This window comes from Ranitomeya imitator, chromosome 4 (genome assembly GCF_032444005.1).
Source record: "Ranitomeya imitator isolate aRanImi1 chromosome 4, aRanImi1.pri, whole genome shotgun sequence".
Taxonomy (NCBI): domain Eukaryota; kingdom Metazoa; phylum Chordata; class Amphibia; order Anura; family Dendrobatidae; genus Ranitomeya; species Ranitomeya imitator.
In genome coordinates, this window is record NC_091285.1 from 476,606,006 (window position 1) to 476,626,003 (window position 19,998).

General features: G+C 42.9%; 1 protein-coding gene across 1 annotated transcript in view; it reads right to left on the reverse strand.

The window, feature by feature from the left end:
* MINDY2 (MINDY lysine 48 deubiquitinase 2) overlaps positions 1 to 19,998 on the reverse strand; it is a 182,431-nt gene that overhangs the window by 48,177 nt on the left and 114,256 nt on the right. The gene's annotated exons all lie outside the window — the stretch shown is intronic.

The following is a 19,998-nucleotide window of genomic DNA, read 5'->3' on the forward strand; positions in this document are numbered from 1 at the left end:
CCATAGATGCTCCACATAAAGCTGTGCCATATAGAATACATATATAATGCTCTGCACCGTTCAGTATGGCCCCATAGATGCTCCATATAAATCTGTGCAATATATAATGCTGCTGCTGCAATAAAAAAAAATGACATACTCACCTCTCTTGCTTGCAGCTCCTCAGCGTCCCGTCTCGGCGTCTCTCCGCACTGACTGTTCAGGCAGAGGGTGGAGCGCACACTAGTACGTCATCGCGCCCTCTGACCTGAACAGTCACTGCAAGAGGACGCGAAGACGGAGCGGCGCCGGGCGGGTGGAACGCGGACAGGTAACTATGAGATACTTACCTGCTCCCTGGCTCCTTCCCCTGGACAGCTGGTCTCCGGGTGCCGCAGCCTCTTCCTCTGTCAGCGGTCACTGTTACTGCTCATTAGAGAAATGAATATGCGGCTCCACCCCTATGGGAGTGGAGTCCATATTCATAACTTTAATGAGCGGTACCATGTGACCGCTGAACAAGGGAAGAGCTGCGGCACCGAAGACCGTGGGACAGGCAGGGGGAGCGCCGGGACTAGGTGAGTATGCGACACGCTCTCTCCCCCTCACCCGCCAACCGTGACTCGAGTATAAGCCGAGAGGGGCACTTTCAGCCCAAAAATTTGGGCTGAAAATCTCGGCTTATACTCGAGTATATACGGTAATCTTTTCTTACATTTGTAAGGGTAACAAGAGAAAATGGACCATACATTTTGTTGTACAATTTATCCAGAGTACACCGATACCCCATATGGGGGGATACCACTGTTTGGGCATACGGCAGGGCTTGGAAGGGAAGGAGCGCCATTTGATTTTTTTAATGCAAAATTTGATGGAATAATTAGCGGATGCCATGTCTCGTTTGGATATCCCCTGATGTGCCTGAACAGTGGAAACCCCCCACAAATGACACCATTTTGGAAACTAGACCCCTTTGGTACCTTATCTAGATGTGTATTGAGCACCCTGAATGTCCAGGTGCTTCACATAAGTTTATAACGTTGAGCCGTGAAAAAAAAAAAAAAAAAAAACATTTTTCCCACAAAAATTTTTTTAGCTACAAATTTTGTATTTTCACAAGGGCAAAAGGAGAAAATGGACCCAAAGTTTGTTGTGCAATTTCTCCTGAATTCACCAAAACCCTATATGTAGTCGAAAACTACTTTTGAGGCTCAGTGTTAGGCTGTGCACACACGTTGCAGATTTTTCGCTTTTTTTGCTGTAAAAACACTATAAAAACGCAAAAAAAAGCACATACATTATGCATCCCATCATTTAGAATGCATTCCGCAATTTGTGCACATGATGCATTTTTTTTCTGTGAAAAAAACGCATCGCGGTAAAAAAACGCAGCACGTTCATTAATTTTGCGGATTCTTTGGCGGATTTCCCACTATAGTATTGCATTGGGAACCTCCGGAAAAATCATCAAAAAACGCACCAAAAACGCGGTAAAAAACGCGAGGATAACACTCAAAAAACGCATGCGGATTTCTTGCAGAAAATGTCCGGCTTTGCTCAGGAAATTTCTGCTAGAAATCCTGAACGTGTGCACATAGCCTAAAGCTCAGAAGGGAAGTAGCACAATACTACAGTGCAGATTTTGCTGTACATTTTTGAGGGTGCCATGTTACATTGGCAGACCCCTGAGGTGCCAGAACAAAAGAACCTCCCCATAAGAGACCCCCATTTTGGAAATCATAACCCTTTGGGAATTTATCTACAGACGTACTGACTATTTTGTTTCCATGGGTGTTTTCCAAAAACAGGCAGCAGTGGATATTATTGAGTGAAAATTGCAAACTGCCGTTGTAGTGACCAGTACGCCGTAGTGACCAGTGCATCATGCTCCTGGAGACATGCACCTGTAAATTAGGCGGGCTCTCATCACTACAGAAATGCCAAACATGTGGGCTCTAAATGTTGTTTAGGCACACTGGGGCTCAGAAGGGGGGGGGGTATTTGGATTTGGGAGTGGAGAATTTGCTGAATATCTTTTGGGTAGCAAGTGGCCATATCGCTTTTCCAGAGCATTTGTACTACCAATAACATGGATGCCCCCTATATTTCCTTTAACAGATGACAGATCTGAGTGGGGACTTGCTTTTTTTGTGGACTAAGTTGAAGCTTTTGGCTGGGGTCACACTTGCGAGTTCAATGCGAGAAACTCACACGAGTCTCTCGCATCAAGTCCCAGCACTGCCACCGGCACTCGGGACCGGAGTTTGCGGCTGCATGTATTTCTATGCAGCCGCACGCTCTGGTCCCGAGTGCCGGCAGCAGTGCCGAGACTTGATGCAAGAGACTCGTGCAAGTTTCTTGCATTGAACTCGCAAGTATGACCCTGGCCTTTATTGGGAACAGTTTACTAAACATTTGGGATCACATTTATCTGGCGCTCTACGCTCAGTACTTTGGGGTTTCCATCTAAATCTCCGACTGAAGTGACAGATGAAACCTCAGAGGATCCATTCACTATAATGAGGCAGCAAGTTATTCTGGACTCCGTCTGGCCTCTGTTCACCGGTGTTCTTTTCAGAAGTGCAGAAAACTGTGGGCGACAGCACTTTTATGCAATCCTAAAAAGACAAACACCGCCGGATCACAGGGTCCTATGATGACTGCAGTGCCTACATCTGCCTCATTATAGGGAATTTTCCATCGAGGGTTCTAACTGAATCACGTATTTTAGAGATTTACATGGAAACTCCGGTGTAAGCGCTCAGAGCAGAGCACAGGATAAATGTGCGCTAAGCCTTACTGCGATCTTTGGGGGGCAGATTGAGAAAATCAACTGCAGGTGAAGAACTGGTTTTATTTATTTTTTACTCAGTTCCTCTTGCAGTATAAGTGATTAGGCGCCTTTATTCTTTGGGTCGGTGCGATTACAGCGATACCAGATTGATATCGGATTTTTATGTTAGGCTGCTGAAACACACCAAAAGACGCTTTTTATTGCAAAAACTAGTTTTTGCATCGCCATATTTTGAGAGCTATCATTTTTTTCATATTTCAGCCGACAGTCATGTGATGGCTTGTTCTTTGGGGGATAAGCTGTCGTTATTATTGGTACTGTTTTCAGGCACATGACATTTTTTGATTGCTTTCTATTTTGATTTTTGGGAGACTTTATGAACAAAAACCAGCAATTCAGGACATGCTTTTTGTTTTTTTTATACCGTTCCGGATGTGGTAAAATGGTGAGACCGCTTTATTCTTCGAGTCAGAACAATTACAGCAATACCTGATTTATATTTTTTTTATGTTTTGCCGCTTTTATACCATAAAAACTGTTTTATAGAAAAAATAATTATTTTTGCATTGCTTTATTCCGAGAGCTATAACTTTTTTATTTTTCTGCTGATGGAGCTGTATGGCGGATTGTTTGTTTTTGCTGGACAAGATGATGTTTTCAGCGGTAACATTTTTATTTACATCGGTCTTTTTGATTGTGTTTTTGTTTGGCAGCATGATGATAAAGCATTGTTTTTTGCCTCGTTTTTTATATTTTTTATATTTATATTTAGTGGGACAGTTTTATAGATCGGGTCGTTACAGACGCGGCAATACCAAATATGTACTTTTATTGCTTTTTTATTTACATAAATGTATTTATTGGAAAAATATTTTTCTTTATTTAGGGATTTAAAAAAAAAAATTTTTTTACACTTTGTAAAAAAAAAAAAAAAAAAAAAAAAATTGATCTGACAGGCAGGGAAGGAGGCATGCCAGCGCCTGCTCCCAAGCCACCTTCCCTGCAGGACCCCAAAGCTATCTTGGAGTCGGGGGTCTCCATGGAGACCATCAGGACAACATGATCACATCGCATTGTTCTGATGGAAGCATGCAGGGAGCTCCCTCTCTGCGCGATGCCCCTTCTATTTCGCTGTCACTACTGACCCGCTTAGCAGTACTAATATGGCACGTGTCAGGAAGGGGTTAAAGACTCACTTTGTCTCAGACCTTCGAGAGACTATAGACTCCTTTAAAAATATTCATTAGCATTATGAAACTGCCTTGCAATTTCGTTGGGAAGCACTCAAATGCGTTCTCAGAGGGATACTAATAAAATATGGATCCAGGCTAAAAAACAAACAAAGAGGGAGTAGCTAAAGTCTTCCATTTGGCTGAGTGGATTGATCTTCTAGACAAAAAGCAAACAATCTGCCTTGCTCAAGGTATACGCAGACCTGCTTAACGCTAGAAATGCGCTAAGGTCTTTAAAAAAGTAAAACTTATACAAAATACAAAGACTGCATGTGAAGGGACTCGCTCGAATTCACAGATAAAAGTTCAGGGATGTAACCTCGGTGCCAATAAAGTGACCAAAGGACATACATATCCAAATTAAAAGGGGCACCCTGGCCAGAAATTCATAACCCCACTGACATAGCTGAAGCATTTTGTTGCTATTATAGCTAGCTATATAATATTCATGGACAGTAGCACAACATGCCATCTAATATTCTTGAAAAAAAAAATTGACCAATATATTATGGACACTGCCCATCCTTCCTTACAGACGCCTGACAAAGCTTTCACAGAACAAGAGGTAGGAGAGGTCAATAAATTATTCCCTATCGGAAAGAGTCCTGGGCCAGACAGATTCAATAATAGATTTTACAAGATGTTGGCATCCCAGTTATTACCATTTTTAGCAAAAGTGTTCAACAATATCTAAGCAGACTCCCCCTTTGCCCCCCCAATCACTGGAGACTCACATAACAGTTTTATCAAACCCTGTAAAAAAAAACAAATCCCTGCCCTAATTTTCATCCAATATCATTAATTTAGATGTCAACATATTCTCTAAAATAATTCTAACGTGGCTGTTACAGTACCTGCACTCACTTGTTTGCAACGATTCAGTTGGGTTTATTAGGGGTAGAGAAGCTTGCGATGATACAAATAAAACATTGTTAATGTCACATGCAAAAAACAACAGGGGATCAAAATGTATCTGGTTTCTGTTGATGCTGAAAAAGAGGTCAACAGAGAGCATTGGAATTTCTTGAAGAGCAGCCTGCGACAAATTGGATTGGGCCCTTTCTTGCCATCTAAAATTCTATCCTTATACACTGACCCTGAAGCAAGTGTTTGAGCACAGACCTTGCATCTGACCCATTTTCTATTAAAAAATGGGACGAGGCACGGGTGTCCCTTATCACCTCTCCTATTCACAATGGTGATGGAACATTTAGAGGTAGCATTACGTAAAAATCTAAATATTAGTGGAGTTACTATAGGCTCACATCCCTATAAAACTAGCTCTCTACGCAGATGACTTGTTGCTTTATATTTCAAACTCAATTATCTCATTCTCCTCTAACAGAATAGGACAAACTTTTAACGCTGAACTGACAACAACTAATATCTAACTTTCCCTTTAAGTGGCAGACAGACTATTAATTACCTGGGTACACAAATTCTGAGGAACTTGGATAATCTGCATCGTTTAAATTATATTCCCATCCTTCAAAATCTAATGAATTAGACTTGAAACTCTTGTACTAGTTTGGTGGAATTAATGTGATCAAAATGGACATTTTGCAAAAAAATCCTTTTTTTTTTGCCTGCATTCCTCTAACCGTTTTCTCATGGCTCAAAAAATGCTATTAGCAAGTTTGTATGGGTACTGTCGAGGCCTACGATAAAGTGAAGGGGATACTAGTCTGCTTGATCTTCAAAAATACCTTCAGTCTGAGATTCTTTTGAGAGCAGTCGGCTCGTTAACATCTGTGGAACAAAAGCAATGCATCAAACTGGAAAGGGACCTCTCTCCAAGGACACACAAATCTTTACCTTGGATTCACAAAATACATGTACAAACTAAACAATTACCAATACTCACCCAACACTTTTTGCAAACATGGTAGCAAGTCTTAATCTTATGTATATAACATACATTGGGTCCATTAAAGCCCTTGCTTGACATCCTACATTTCCCCTGGCTTCGGTGTCAAGGTGAAAATATATATATCTTTATACTCTTTTGTACTTTTATATATTCTTATGCTGTGAAACAATAAGTTTTCCCCTTTATGTTTGCTAATGCATATGTAACTGTATTTAAGATGGCTGCCAGTATTCACCTTTGCCCCAGATTCGCCCTGCTGAAGAAGCAAGTTACACATTCCAGAAGGACAAGTATCATTTCTCTGGAAATGATACTTAAAGCGATGTGGACAAAGGAAGATTCATAAGATGATGTCAGAGCCAACCAGAAGGACTGAATACTAGATACATTGCTTAACCCCTGCATATCCCCGCCCTCTGCACACCTTCCCCCAATAGATCATGTAGTGTTGTGTATTAGAAAATAAAGTCAGTTGCTGTGACGTTCCCACTACGTGTGGAAGCATGAGCAGGCACTGAGTTTGAACCAGCTTTTGTCTGACTCATTCTTCACCCCGGTACCACTGCTCTTATTCTGATTTGGAATGACTGGTGAAGGAAGGGTATTGTCGTGACGACCCCGACAATTTGGCGCAACCAACGTGGGGCGTGGCCGGCGATCCGAGACCCCCTGGACCCATGCCTGGACGTCCGTGGACGACACCCGTAGTGGCTGACCTCGAGGACTGATCACCCTCCAAACACGGTAAGTGGAGATCACATACTATGTATGTGTCACACTTGCTAGTGTTTCAGCCGTTATTGGTTAGTCTGTGGTCTCCTTGGGTCTGGGGAGTGACCGGTCGAGTGGTGAGACCGAGCGCGATCCCGTGCCACGCTTCGAACCAGCAACTGAGAGATGTCGCACTCTGCGCGTCCTCGTGAACACCACACCTCCTCCACCGGTCATTGTACTCCATTCAACCACCCTACCCGTGACTGTTGCCTAGTAGTGATAGAGTGAAAGATTGAGAAGTTTGTGGATTGGGGGCGGCTTTGAGAAAGGGATAGGAGACGCAGCCTCTGTGATATTGTACCAACTAGGTAATTAAGACGTCCCGAGAGGGGACCACCTGTTTTTCTGTGGAGGGCTCTCACTAGGAGACCGCCTCCCGACTGTTTAGAATATCGTGACAGGGTAGACGGTTAATCACTGGTGTTCAGGGGTTAGGGACAGGATATCGAGCGCGAGGCTCTTTATTCATAACACGTCGAACGCGAGGCTCCGTGTTGTTTTTTGGTGGGAATACCGTGTTGTTACCGCTGTCAGCGATCCTGAGCTGCAGCAGGGCGTAGTATTCTGTGAGTCATGTTGCGTCTCTTGAAGCAGAAGAAGTCCGTGCCCCACGAGTTAAGTGAGGATGCTGTGGAAGTCAAGACAATAGTAGAGTCACGGGAGGGCAAGAAGGCAGTCAAGAATGTTGAGAGGTTGTACAAGCATGAAGGATTGCCCTCGTCAGGGAGATTGCAGCCGTCTACATGGCACCTTCTCATAGAGAACAAAAAAGGGCATATTGAAAGATAAAGGACTGTTAGAACAAGCGCAAGCTCATCTGCGAGTTGCGCGAGGTTTAAAGAACGAGGAATGAAAAAAAGGTTGGTGGAGAGGAAAGATGAAAGGATGCAGAGCCCATGTTTGGTTATAAAATACCTCAATCATTAGTTTTTCTAGGGTGTTCTGGCATATGAGTTGTGTGAAAGTTTTGTAGAAATTAATTAAGTCTGAGAACTGCTGTATTCCGTTACTCTGTGTGGTTTTCCGAGACACCCGATGGGAGGGGTCAAACAGCTGCGCTGTGCCTTTCTTCTTTGTGTTGAGGAATGCTGTGATGTTCTTATCTGTTCCGTGTTTCTGGTATGGAGGGGTCGAGTCGCTGCGTCCTCTCCTTGTGTAGTAAGAATTATTGTAAGTTTAAAGTGAAATGTGTTTTGTTTTAGGAGATTGTTTGGTTATCAGTGTAATTGAAAAAAAATTGGTAAAAGATTCACCTGTTTCAAGTTGAATGGTTGATATATATAGTAAATTAAGGATTAACAGAGAAAGTGAATTCGGATCTGTTTTGTTACGTGGAAAAAAGTTGTCTATTGCTATGACAAAAAAAAAACAAAAACTGGATGTTTTGTGGTGCAAGAAGGAATTGAGAAAGTGACTGAGATTAATGTGTTGGGAAAGCAAACAATAAGAAATTTGGTACAGGGGGGGCTCCCTGTTAGGTAATATGGTCCCTCCCCAGGAAATTAAGTCTCTTTTCCCGACTGTACGCTCTGTGCCCCTTGACCCAAGGCACCAATATATCCTAGACTGCCGAGAAGTTCCATGGGCGTCTTATGGTAGTGTTTAAAGATCTGGGGTTTTCACTGTATAATAAAGCCCATTTACACGTTTTTGTGGTAGCTTTGATGTCCAAGTTTTAAATCTGAATTGAAAGAGGCAATAATGTCAGTTAGACCTGACATCGAGAATTCCACTCCGGACGATGCATTAAAAGTAGTACAAAGTTTCCAGAAGAACTTAACCCATTCTGTATCAGCAGCTGCAGCGATCTTTACTCGCTCTCTAGCCCCCACCGCTCTCAGCCCCCCCCCCACAGCTGCAAGGACACAGCTCGCAGCTCCATTCCTTATCAGTGGCCCACTAGACTCCAGCTCCAGACCCCCTCCCTTACACAAATCCAGTCTCATACTCCAATATCCATTTTAACCCTGTGTCTGGAAATCTCTCTCGCCATGTTAATTCTCAGACCAAGACAAGACAGATGGACTTGTAAATATTGCGGTCAGACAAACCCAGACTGGAGAAATAGTTGTATAATCTGTGCTGCAACCCAATCTAAGTGAATTACACTGAATCCTGTCCAGACAAGATCACATGTAGTGATATAAGAAGCTGACACAGGATTGTGGTTAGTGGGTAGTGGGGACATTAACTTTTGGGAGTAAGCTGACAGTAATCCTTTTGGGAAGGAGCTGTAGACCAGCATGTCATGTCACCCCCAACCGGTCATCTAGTCACCCCCACCACCACATCAGGTAGTGTAAGACAGATACAGGAGTATTATCCCTGGAAGCCCTCTGACTAGCTAGCTACGCTAAAATAATTGGCTGACCCTGAGAACAAACCTTTCCCATTTTACAGACAAAGATAATATGATGGATGTATAAGTGCACCTGAGCAGACCTAGAGAGTTGGTGAGCCAAGATGATGGTCAGATGGTATTTATGTTATATAACCCCTATGCAGATGAGTATAATGAGATGTGTATCTTACACGCCCTTTCCCAATCAGTTTGTAAAAAAAAAAGGGGGGGGGGGGAATAGTGTCTTTTACCCTGGCAGTTAGAATATCCCTATGTCACGTTGCTTCAGTATGTGGGTAATTTTTTTTTTGTTGTGTGCACAGACAGAGCAGGAAGCCATTGTTGCCACTGTTAGTTTTCGCAAGTATCTGGCAGATCTGAACTGTTGGGTTTCGGCCTCGAAACTTCGGTTCTGCCTTGGTCAAGTGATATTTTTGGGTCACTGTCTCCTTCAGGGTGCCAGACACCTCACAGAAAAAAAAAAGAAAAATAGCCGTCAGCTACAAAAGATGTGACTGAGCTCCAGCGTTTCCTTGGACTATGTACTTATTGTTGTCAGTGAATACCGGACACATCCCGCATAATGCTACCTCTCTACAAGGCCCTGAAAGACTGTTCAAGATATGCTTATGATTTTGGCAGATTCCACACCAGATAAGCTGTTACTACGGAAGACACTGTAGTGCACGGAGCTGCACTCCCTCCCTCACTGTCAGCACAAGAAGCAGAATTTTGGGATCTGTCTACTGCATGTGTTCTGGCCAAAGACAGGCGGCTAATATACACGGACTCACAGTATGCATTTGGTATTGCTCATGATTTCGGAGCCCTATGAGCCAATCGAGGATTTGTTACTACTGCCGGGACTCAGTGAAGAATGCTGAAGCTGTTAAAACCCTCATGGACTCAATCAAATTACCTACTCAGGTGGCCATTATCAAAGTTAAGGAGCACGGTACTATGGAACAGGCCACAGACTGGTGGTAACGCCTTTGCGGATATGCAAGCAAAAGCCGCTGCTCTCCTACCCGTTGAACTGACCATACCAGCTATGGTGACCACACGCTCTCAGCGTAAACAGTTACAAGAAACACTGACTCTACAGGAACCTGATTATCTATGCCAGACTGAGGTTTTCTGCCGCACCCCGCAAGACCGCTTATTGACGATGCAGAGAATGTCTCCAAAGGAAGAAGTGAAGCAGTGGAAAGCTGATGGAGCACGTATGGACAATGGTCGCTGGAAAAAGGACCAACTTGTGTGTCTCCCTAAGCGGATGTACCCTGCTACTGCCACGTGGGCGCATGGGCCCACACATCGAGGTATCTGTCAGACCTGCAAACCCGGTCAACTTCAACGTGTACCCCCCGAAGTATCTTGCTAAAGCCCGACTATCCTTTCCAAAGGCTCCAGGTGGACTACATCACGTTGCCTAAGTCTGGAAGGTATGAATATTGTCTGGTGGTTGTCGATATGTTCTCCAGTTGGCCAGAAGTATTCCCTGTTACCAACGTGACTGCAAAGACCACAGCAAAGAAACTGGTGATGGGAGTTATATGCAGATATTGTGTTCCAGAAGTTGTTGAAAGTGACCAAGACCCGGTCTTTTCTTCTCATGTGTATCAGGAGGTTCTGACAATGCTTGGATCCACTGTAGCCCTCCATACTCCGTAACATCCACAATCTAGTGGGAAAGTTAAGAGGCTGAACGGCACACTGAAGGGACAATTGACCAAAATGATGCAGGAGACTACGGCTCCATGGCCAGGGCTCTTATATATTCGTACTACCCCTATTGCAAAATATGGCCTGTCCCCATATGAGATATTGTTTGGTGCTAGGTTCTCAGTTGCAAATTTTCAGTCTCAGTAGTTGTCAGAAGAAATTGACCGTGCTGTTCAATATGTTATTCAGTTTAGTAAAAATGTTGCTAACACCCATGTTTTAGTTTTTTTCTTCCCTTCCAGATTCAGCAGAAACCGACATTGGTCACAATTTGAAGCCTGGTGGTTTTATGGTCGTGAAAAGCTATGTCAGAAAACACGGACTAGAACCCCTGCATGACGGTCCCTACCAAGTCCTCATTACTCCTATGTCAGTAAAGCTGGAAGGAAGGCTGACATGGATCCACGCATCGCACTGCAAGCTGGTCAAACAGACTAGTAGCAAATAAGGGGACATAATGTTTTAGTTTTTCGTATTTCCATATAATAATATTGGTAACCGCATGGGACAGTCTAAATTCCCCAATATCCTTGAATAATAAGTTTGTACAATATCATGAAAGATTAGTAGTACAGATGGGTATAGCCAATAAAATTGTCAGTTATACAAATGTGGGATAAATTGGTTAGGGCCACAGATTATCCAGATGATCAAATTTGGGATATATTGGATATACTTAATACTACTGCCTGCGTTATGAATCTGTTGAAGGGTTTAAAGCCCACTGATTGCTCAGATTATGTACCACTAATTCATGAAGCACCTAAACTAAAGGTCCCAGGGGGAATAACCGTATTAGCTGATAATTATACCTGCTATAATTCCCACGAAACTACAGGTACACCAGTAGGGGTCTTCGAGACAGGTTTCTGCAAAGAGAACAGTTCTCTAGATACTGATTTGCTAGCTAATAATACACAGTATATGTACGATATTTATTGGTTATGTGGAGATGGTAAGCTCCGTCCTAGGTTGCCTAATGCCTGGACAGGTCAATGCACCCTTGTTAAACTAGCTATGCAGTTCAAGATTTTACCTTGGGATCCAGAGACACCTGATGAATATACCAGAAAGAGGAGAAGTCTCGATCAGCTCCACATGAGTTATGAAGAAGATCCATTAGTATATGTCAATGGCATTGGAGTGCCAAGGGGGGGTGCCTGACCAATTTAAAGCCCAGATTCAGATTTATGCTGGTTTTGCTTCCATAATCCCACAGGTGCAGATTAATAAAAATGTTGATTGGATCAATTACATATATTACAGTGAACAAAGGTTTGTCAATTTTACCTGTGATGCTTTCCAGGGTATAGTTGAGGAGTTAGGCCCTAACACTAGAATGACCCTCCAAAACCGACTAGCCCTTGATATGATCTTAGCTGGAAAAGGAGGAGTCTGTGGGATGGTGGGAGAGGAATGTTGTACCTATATCCCTCAGAACTCTGGGGTAAATGGAAAGACCATGATAGCCCTTAAAAAGTTAAATGGGTTAGCAGCAGAATTAAAAACTAATGCTGGAGTAGACACATCTTTCTTTTCCGGTTGGTTGGGTGGGCTCAAAGGATTCCTTCAACAAGCTTGTCTAGTACTGATTGCTCTCCTTGTAGTTGGATCGATAATCCTCTGTTGTGTTATTCCCCTGTATAAAAAGGTTATTGCTGAGGCAACTCCGACTGGCACCTTCCTCAACCAAGAAGCAGACCCACCAGAGTGCGATGGCACTGATCCAGGGGAGATCCCCAAGTATGCCCCCCCTCAAGAAGATAGACAATACCCTTTACTCTCAGATGATGCTAAGAGATTTAGTGTAGGGACAGTGGGAGAACTCCATGTGAAGCTAGTGAAGGGTTCAGCTGCCTGGAGGCCTCTCACAAGGGGAGAGCTTCTGAGGTGTCTGGATGAAGAAATCCACCTCCCCTTTCCCCATCACATGGACAGTCTCGAAGGATCTTTCTTTTTAGGGAAAAACTTAGTGTTTAGGGGGGATTGTCAAGGTGAAAATATATATATCTTTATACTCTTTTGTACTTTTATATATTCTTATGCTGTGAAACAATAAGTTTTCCCCTTTATGTTTGCTAATGCATATGTAACTGTATTTAAGATGGCTGCCAGTATTCACCTTTGCCCCAGAATCGCCCTGCTGAAGAAGCAAGTTACACATTCCAGAAGGACAAGTATCATTTCTCTGGAAATGATACTTAAAGCGATGTGGACAAGATGTGGACAAAGGAAGATTCATCAGATGATGTCAGAGCCAACCAGAAGGACTGAATACTAGATACATTGCTTAACCCCTGCATATCCCCGTCCTCTGCACACCTTCCCCCAATAGATCATGTAGTGTTGTGTATTAGAAAATAAAGTCAGTTGCTGTGACGTTCCCACTACGTGTGGAAGCACGAGCAGGCACTGAGTTTGAACCAGCTTTTGTCTGACTCATTCTTCACCCCGGTACCACTGCTCTTATTCTGATTTGGAATGACTGGCATCGGGTGCAGAGTTATTTGTAATCTGGGACAGATCCGCTGGGGTTAGAATGAGAAAAATACTCATGGTATCAGGCTCTCTTCCTTCCTTTACATCAGGGGTCCCCAACTCCAGTCCTCAAGGCCCACCAACAGGTCATGTTTTCAGGATTTCCTTTGCATTGCACAGGTGATGCAATTATTACCTGGGCAAGACTAAGGAAATCCTGAAAACATGACATGTTGGTGGGCCTTGAGGACTGGAGTTGGGGACCCCTGCTTTACATAACATGGAGGCTCTTATCCAGGTAGTAGTCTATCCTGGCTGACATATTTCCAGCTCAGGTCATTTAGAAATTCTCATACAACCCTGACTGGTACAAAAGGTGTAACTCACTTTGAAACCTTAAAGGAGGTCCTTGTACTAAATATATATTTATTTTAAAGGCAATGGATAAAAATGTAAAAGCATTCAAGTATCTCATTGATAAATTTCCAAAGAGAGTGAAGTAAAAATAAAGGAAGGAGTTTTTATTGGACCTCAGAGTCGTAAGCTAATTCAAGACGAGTTTCTCAGTTTGTTGCAGGGCAAGGAAAAGGCTGCATGGCAGCATTTACACTATTGGTAACTCATTTTTTGGGTACACTCAAGAGCAGATGACTGAAGAGTTGGTGGAAAATCTCAAAACTACAAGGATCGTGGCTGTAATATGTCCTTGAAGGGGTTGTCTGGTCAAAATCGATAAGTCTGCAGTCACTCTGAAACAATCGTCAACTTTTTTATTACTATTTTCATATCAATGATGTTAAAATCCAATAAAAATATTTAAAGTAAAAAAAAAAAAAAATACCAGTACTGAGCTCTCTATTCCTGGGCATCTGATGCCGAAACAAAGGAACTGTACTGCAATCAAGTATCATCAAAGTACCAATTTTATTAAGATAATGTAACTTTAAAGAGAAATGGTCACGTGAAAAAATGCTATTAATCTGCAGATAAGGAGTTAATCTGCAAGTTAATAGAGTTCTCAACCTGCCTGGCACCTGTACTTAGGCCCCCACTGCCAAAAGGAAATTAATTTTATTCCTCCCAGTAGCACTCAGGTTTCATTCACCGTTCTGTGTATAGAGAACGGCGACTAGTCTATAACTATGCCCTTGGCACTGAGTGGCAGCCGTCCCTAATGCCGTGCTTCTGTCAATCAGGGACGGGGGGGTGTTGACAGCTGCAGCTCTCTATATACTGAGGGGTGACTGAACCTGTGCTAGCGCTACCCCCGAAACCTGAATGTTTCCAGGAGGAATGAAGGAATTGCATTTCTTTTTTTCAAGTGACAGGTTCCCTTTAAAAGGGACCATGATAGGAGATTTATGCTATGCTAACCAAGGGCAACATAAAAGACACCGATTACTACAGCCTTATATATTTTCTTTTGAAATTCTGGGGGGTAGGAAGGGTAGGGTAGGGGCTAGCACTCCTTCCCCTTGAGTGACAGTTTTGAACAATAGCAGAACTGTAGCATTAGCAGAACTTATGAGTAGATTTATCATTCTCCTGTAACACATTCAGCCAGTGTGCTTGATCTACAATATACACGGTTTTCACTCTATATACATATACAAATAAAAGGACCTTTGAACAAGCACATGCATAGTTCAAGTGTAAACAACCCAGCAGCAAACAGGGAGGGAGAGGCAGGTGAACAGATGGTTGCGCTATAGAAGCTAATGGGTTGGAGAAAGGTGGCTGGTGTCTTAGGAGTTAACTCCTCAGCCTGGCATATAACTACTGCAAGTAGGCTCTAATGGCGATCTGCTTGGTGACAAGCTGTACACTATCTAGAATAAAAGCAGAAGAATGTCAGTAAATAGAAAAAAAAAAAAAGTTTACTGCAAAGTTGCCTATTTTCACGTTGTCTAAATATAGTCCATAATACGCATTAGACTAGTCGGCCGATCACTTGGCCAGCAACCATCACAATCAACTCTACCATAAACAGAAAGGCTCACTTGACCGAGCACTCCTGTTTTCCTTTACTCCTTAGTGACAGAGCCAATTTGGTACTTAATGACCAAGCCAATTTTTACAATTCTAACCACTGTCACTTTATGAGATTATAACTCTGGAACGCTTTAACGGATCCCGCTGATTCGGAGACTTTTTTAGTGACATATTGTACTTCATGCTAGTGGTAAAAATTCTTCGATATAACTTGCGTTTATTTATGAAATAAATGGAAATTTGGCAAAAATTTTCAACATTTTGCAATTTTTAAACTTTTAATGTTAGTACTCTTAAATCAGAGAGTGGTGTCACACAAAATAGTTAATAAACAACATTTCCCACATGTCTACTTTACATCATCACAATTTTGGAAACTTTTTTTTTTGTTAGGATGTTATAAGGGTTAAAAGTTGACAAGCGATTTCAAATTTTTCCAACAAATTTTACAAAACCATTTTTTTTAGGGACATTTGAAGTGAGTTTGGGAGCTCAATATAACAGAAAACACCCAGAATTGACAACATTCTAAAAACTGCACCCCTCAAGGTGCAAAACCACATTCAAGAAGTTCATTAACCCTTCAGGTGCTTTACAAGAACTAAAGCAATGTGCAATTAAAAAAATGAACATTTTACTTTTTCACAAAAAATTTACTTTGGAACCCAATTTTTTTTTTATTTTCACAAGGGTTTTAGGAGAAATTGCACAACAAATTTTGTGGTCCATTTTCTCCTGAGTACACCAATACCCCATATGAAGGGGAAAGCCACTGTTTGGGTGCATGGCAGGCCTCAGCAGGGCGGGAGCATTGTTTGACCTTTTCAATGCAAAATTGGCAGGAATCAATGAAGGCGCCATTTCACATTTGGAGACCTCCTGATGTACCTAAACAGTGGAACTCCCCAATTCCAATTCTAACTCCAACCCTAACCCAACACACCCCTATCCGTAATCAGAACCATAACCACAAACCTAGCCCTAACACACCCCTAACCCTAATACCAACCCTAACCATAATCTCAACCCTAACCATAATCCCAACCATAACCACAATCCTAACCCTAGCCCAATCCAAACCTTAGCCCCAACCCTAACCCCAACTCTATCCCCTAGTCCAACCCTATCCCCTGGCCCAACCCTATCCCCTAGCCCAACCCTATCCCCTAGCCCAACCCTATCCCCTAGCCCAACCCTATCCCCTAGCCCAACCCTATCCCAACCCTATCCCCTAGCCCAACCCTATCCCCTAGCCCAACCCTATCCCCTAGCCCAACCCTATCCCCTAGCCCAACACTAACCCTAGCCCAACACTAACCCTAGCCCAACACTAACCCTAGCCCAACACTAACCCTAGCCCAAACCCGGACCTTAAAAAAATATTTATTTCTGGTTTTCCATTAATTTTATTATTTTTCTCCAACTAAGGGGGTGATAAAAGGGAAGGGGGGTTGATTTACTATTTTTTTTTTTAAAACTTTCATCACTGTGATAAGGTATATCACAGTGATCAAAATGAACCAATAGGAAAAAATTTTTATTGTTGCGGGATGCTGGCCGGCAGATCTTGGCAGGTGCACTGCGCATGCCACCGCCATTTTCTTCCAGGAAGGAAATGCCGCCGGCCAGGGGATTTCACAGGGGGATGCAGGGAGACCAGAGCTACCGGGGGGAAGGGGGAATAGAGGGACCCCATTTCTCTTTCCTCTAATGTGTGATCACATGAGAGGAGAAAGAAATTAAATGCGAAATCAGACTTTTTGTTTGTGGGTGCCATTATTCCGTTAACGGCCATCTCAACGCTGGAGTCGGTAAAAACGGACCTGAATCATGTTCTCTGGGGTCTCAGCTAGCCGAGACCCCAGAGAAAGTCAGACTCTGGGAGGCGCTATACACTTATTTCTTAGCGCCATTAAAAAGCGACGTTGAGGCTTAAGTACCCTTAACTGCCGCCTTTAAAAGGCGTATCAGCGGCCGTTAAGGGATTAAGATCAAGCAGCTGCAGGAAGTTATCACCGATGCCTTCAATAATAAAAACATACATTAATTTTAAATTTTCTTAATTTTCTTTAACAGTTAAAAAGGGAATATGTCAGCAGTTTTTTGCTATGTAAACTGAGGACAACATGAGGTAGGGATTAAAACTGTGAACTCAAGGATATGTCACATATCCAGCTGTGTGCTGTTGTTCACTTTGCCTGAAGCTTTTAATCACCTTGGGATTACCATTGCTGTGACTAGCTGGCTGAGTGCTTGCAAGCGGTGTGATAAGCCGCTCACAGTCAATACACTGTCGGGCGGGTGTGGGTGGGAGCAGCTTTCTCAGCTCTGCTGCATTGCTAAATCTAAAAACTCTGTCAGAACGGCTGCACCCAGTAATCTAAGTTATACAACATGGATTCAGGGTTTCTTTGCCTACATCATGCTGCTCTCAGATAACTTAAAAAACTACTGACAGATTCCCTTTAAATGTAAACCTACTATGTACTAGTGGTAGCAATGGGAGGAATGGATCCTTTGTTTAAAACAGCCAATAACTAGTAAATTTAAAATGCTCTTCATACAGCAGGTAGCTTTGTACCTTTACCAGAAACTAGATTATGTCAATTAGTGCTTGTTTACTGGACTATTTACACAGCCCGACAACCTTCTCACCAGCACTTATTAGTTAATTCTGTCGCCATATAGCATCATGTTATAGGCAGAACTTCTCTCAGTTTACACACAGTGATGTCCTCTATCATTGGCAGAACTAGAGCCTAATAGGCCCCGAGGCACATCTGTTGGTCAGATGTATGGGCCCTTGTAGTGTTTTACATCCTATAAGAACATACAAGAGGGCCCCCTCGCCCATAATTTTGTAATATACCCTATGTTAGGCTTCTTCCCTGCATACATGTCCCCCCACCCTTTGCCCATCCTAGTATATATGTCCCACATCCTGGTATATATACATCTCTTATCCTGGGCCCCATCCTGGTATGCATGCTCCCCATACTGGTATACAAGTCTCCTGTTCAGCCGCTGTTCTAATGCATAGGAAAAAAAAATGGTTCTACTCACCTTACCTCCACTCCCCTGCTGCGTTGCGTCCTCTTCTGAAGCCGGAAGCTGACTTCAATGTGCAAGCGATGGAAGCACATGACATCACTGCCATGTGTCCCCAGTCATGTGATGTGTGCTCCGATGTCAACTGCTGTCCACTGATTGGCCAGCAGCATGTATTGCAGAGCACAGACCCAGCGGATCTCAACTGAATGTGTGTAAAAAGGATGCTCATCCAGTTTAAGTTTACGCGTGTGTCAGCGGGCCCATCACCCGCATGGGCCTAGTCACTACCTCGGAGACTATGATCATTACTCCCCTGCCCTCTGGCTGTGCAACGGCCAAGAACGATTTTTAGGCCTATACAGACAATACAATTACCAACAAATGAGCACTTTGCTTGTTCATATGGTGAATGTTGGCATATTTACAATGGCCCACAATCTTACAAAAGCTCGTTCATGGATTTTTTCCCCCTCATATAAAATTCTCTTTTAACCCCTTTCTGATCTCGGATGGGATAGTACGTCCGAGGTCAGATCCCCCACTTTGATGTGGGCTCCGGCGGTGAGCCTGCATCAAAGCCAGGACATGTCAGCTGTTTTAAACAGCTGACATGTGCCTGCAATAGCGGCGGGTGAAATTGCGATTCACCCGCCGCTATTAACTAGTTAAATGCCGCTGTCAAATGCTGACAGCGGTATTTAACCGGCGCTTCCGGCCGAAAATGAGCGCATCGCTGACCCCCTGTCACATGATCGGGGGTCAGCGATGCATCAGAATGGTAACCATAGAGGTCCTTGAGACCTCTATGGTTACTGATCCCGGCTAGCTGTGAGCGCCACCCTGTGGTCGGCGCTCATAGCACACCTGCAATTCAGCTACATAGCAGCGATCTGATGATCGCTGCTATGTAGCTGACCCGATTGAGTTGTGCCAGCTTCTAGCCTCCCATGGAGGCTATTGAAGCATGGCAAAAGTAAAAAAAAGAAAGTTAAAAAAAAATGTAAAAAAACTATATAAAAAAAAAAATATGAAAAGTTTAAATCACCCCCCTTTCGCCCCATTCAAAATAAATCAATAAAAAAAAAAAAAAATCAAACCTACACATATTTGGTATCGCCGCGTTCAGAATCACCCGATCCATCAATAAAAATAAGGATTAACCTAATCACTAAACGGCGTAGCGAGAAAAAAATTAAAAATGCCAGAATTACGTTTTTTGGTCGCCGCGACATTGCATAATAACGGGCGCTCAAAAGATCGTATCTGCACCAAAATGGTATCATTAATAACGCCAGCTCGGCACGCAAAAAATAAGCCCTCAACCGACTCCAGATCATGAAAAGTGGAGACGCTACGGGTATGGGCAAAAGCCGCAATTTTTTTTTTTTTCTCTATAGCAAAGGTTTGAATTTTTTCCCCCCACTTAGATTAAAGAGAACCTAGACCTGTTTGGTGTCTATGAACTGGTGAATGACCTGGAGAATCATAATGGCAGGTCAGTTTTAGCATTTAGTGAACCTAGTAAAAAGGCCAAAACAAAAAACAAGTGTGGGATTGCACTTTTTTGCAATTTTACCGCACTTGGAATTTTTTTCCCGTTTTCTAGTACAGGACATGCTAAAAAAAAACAATTATGTAGTTCAAAAGTACAACTTGTTTCACAAAAAATAAGCCCTCACATGGCCATATTGACGGAAAAATAAAAAAAAGTTATGGCTCTGGGAAGGAGGGGAGCGAAAAACGAACACGGAAAACCGGAAAA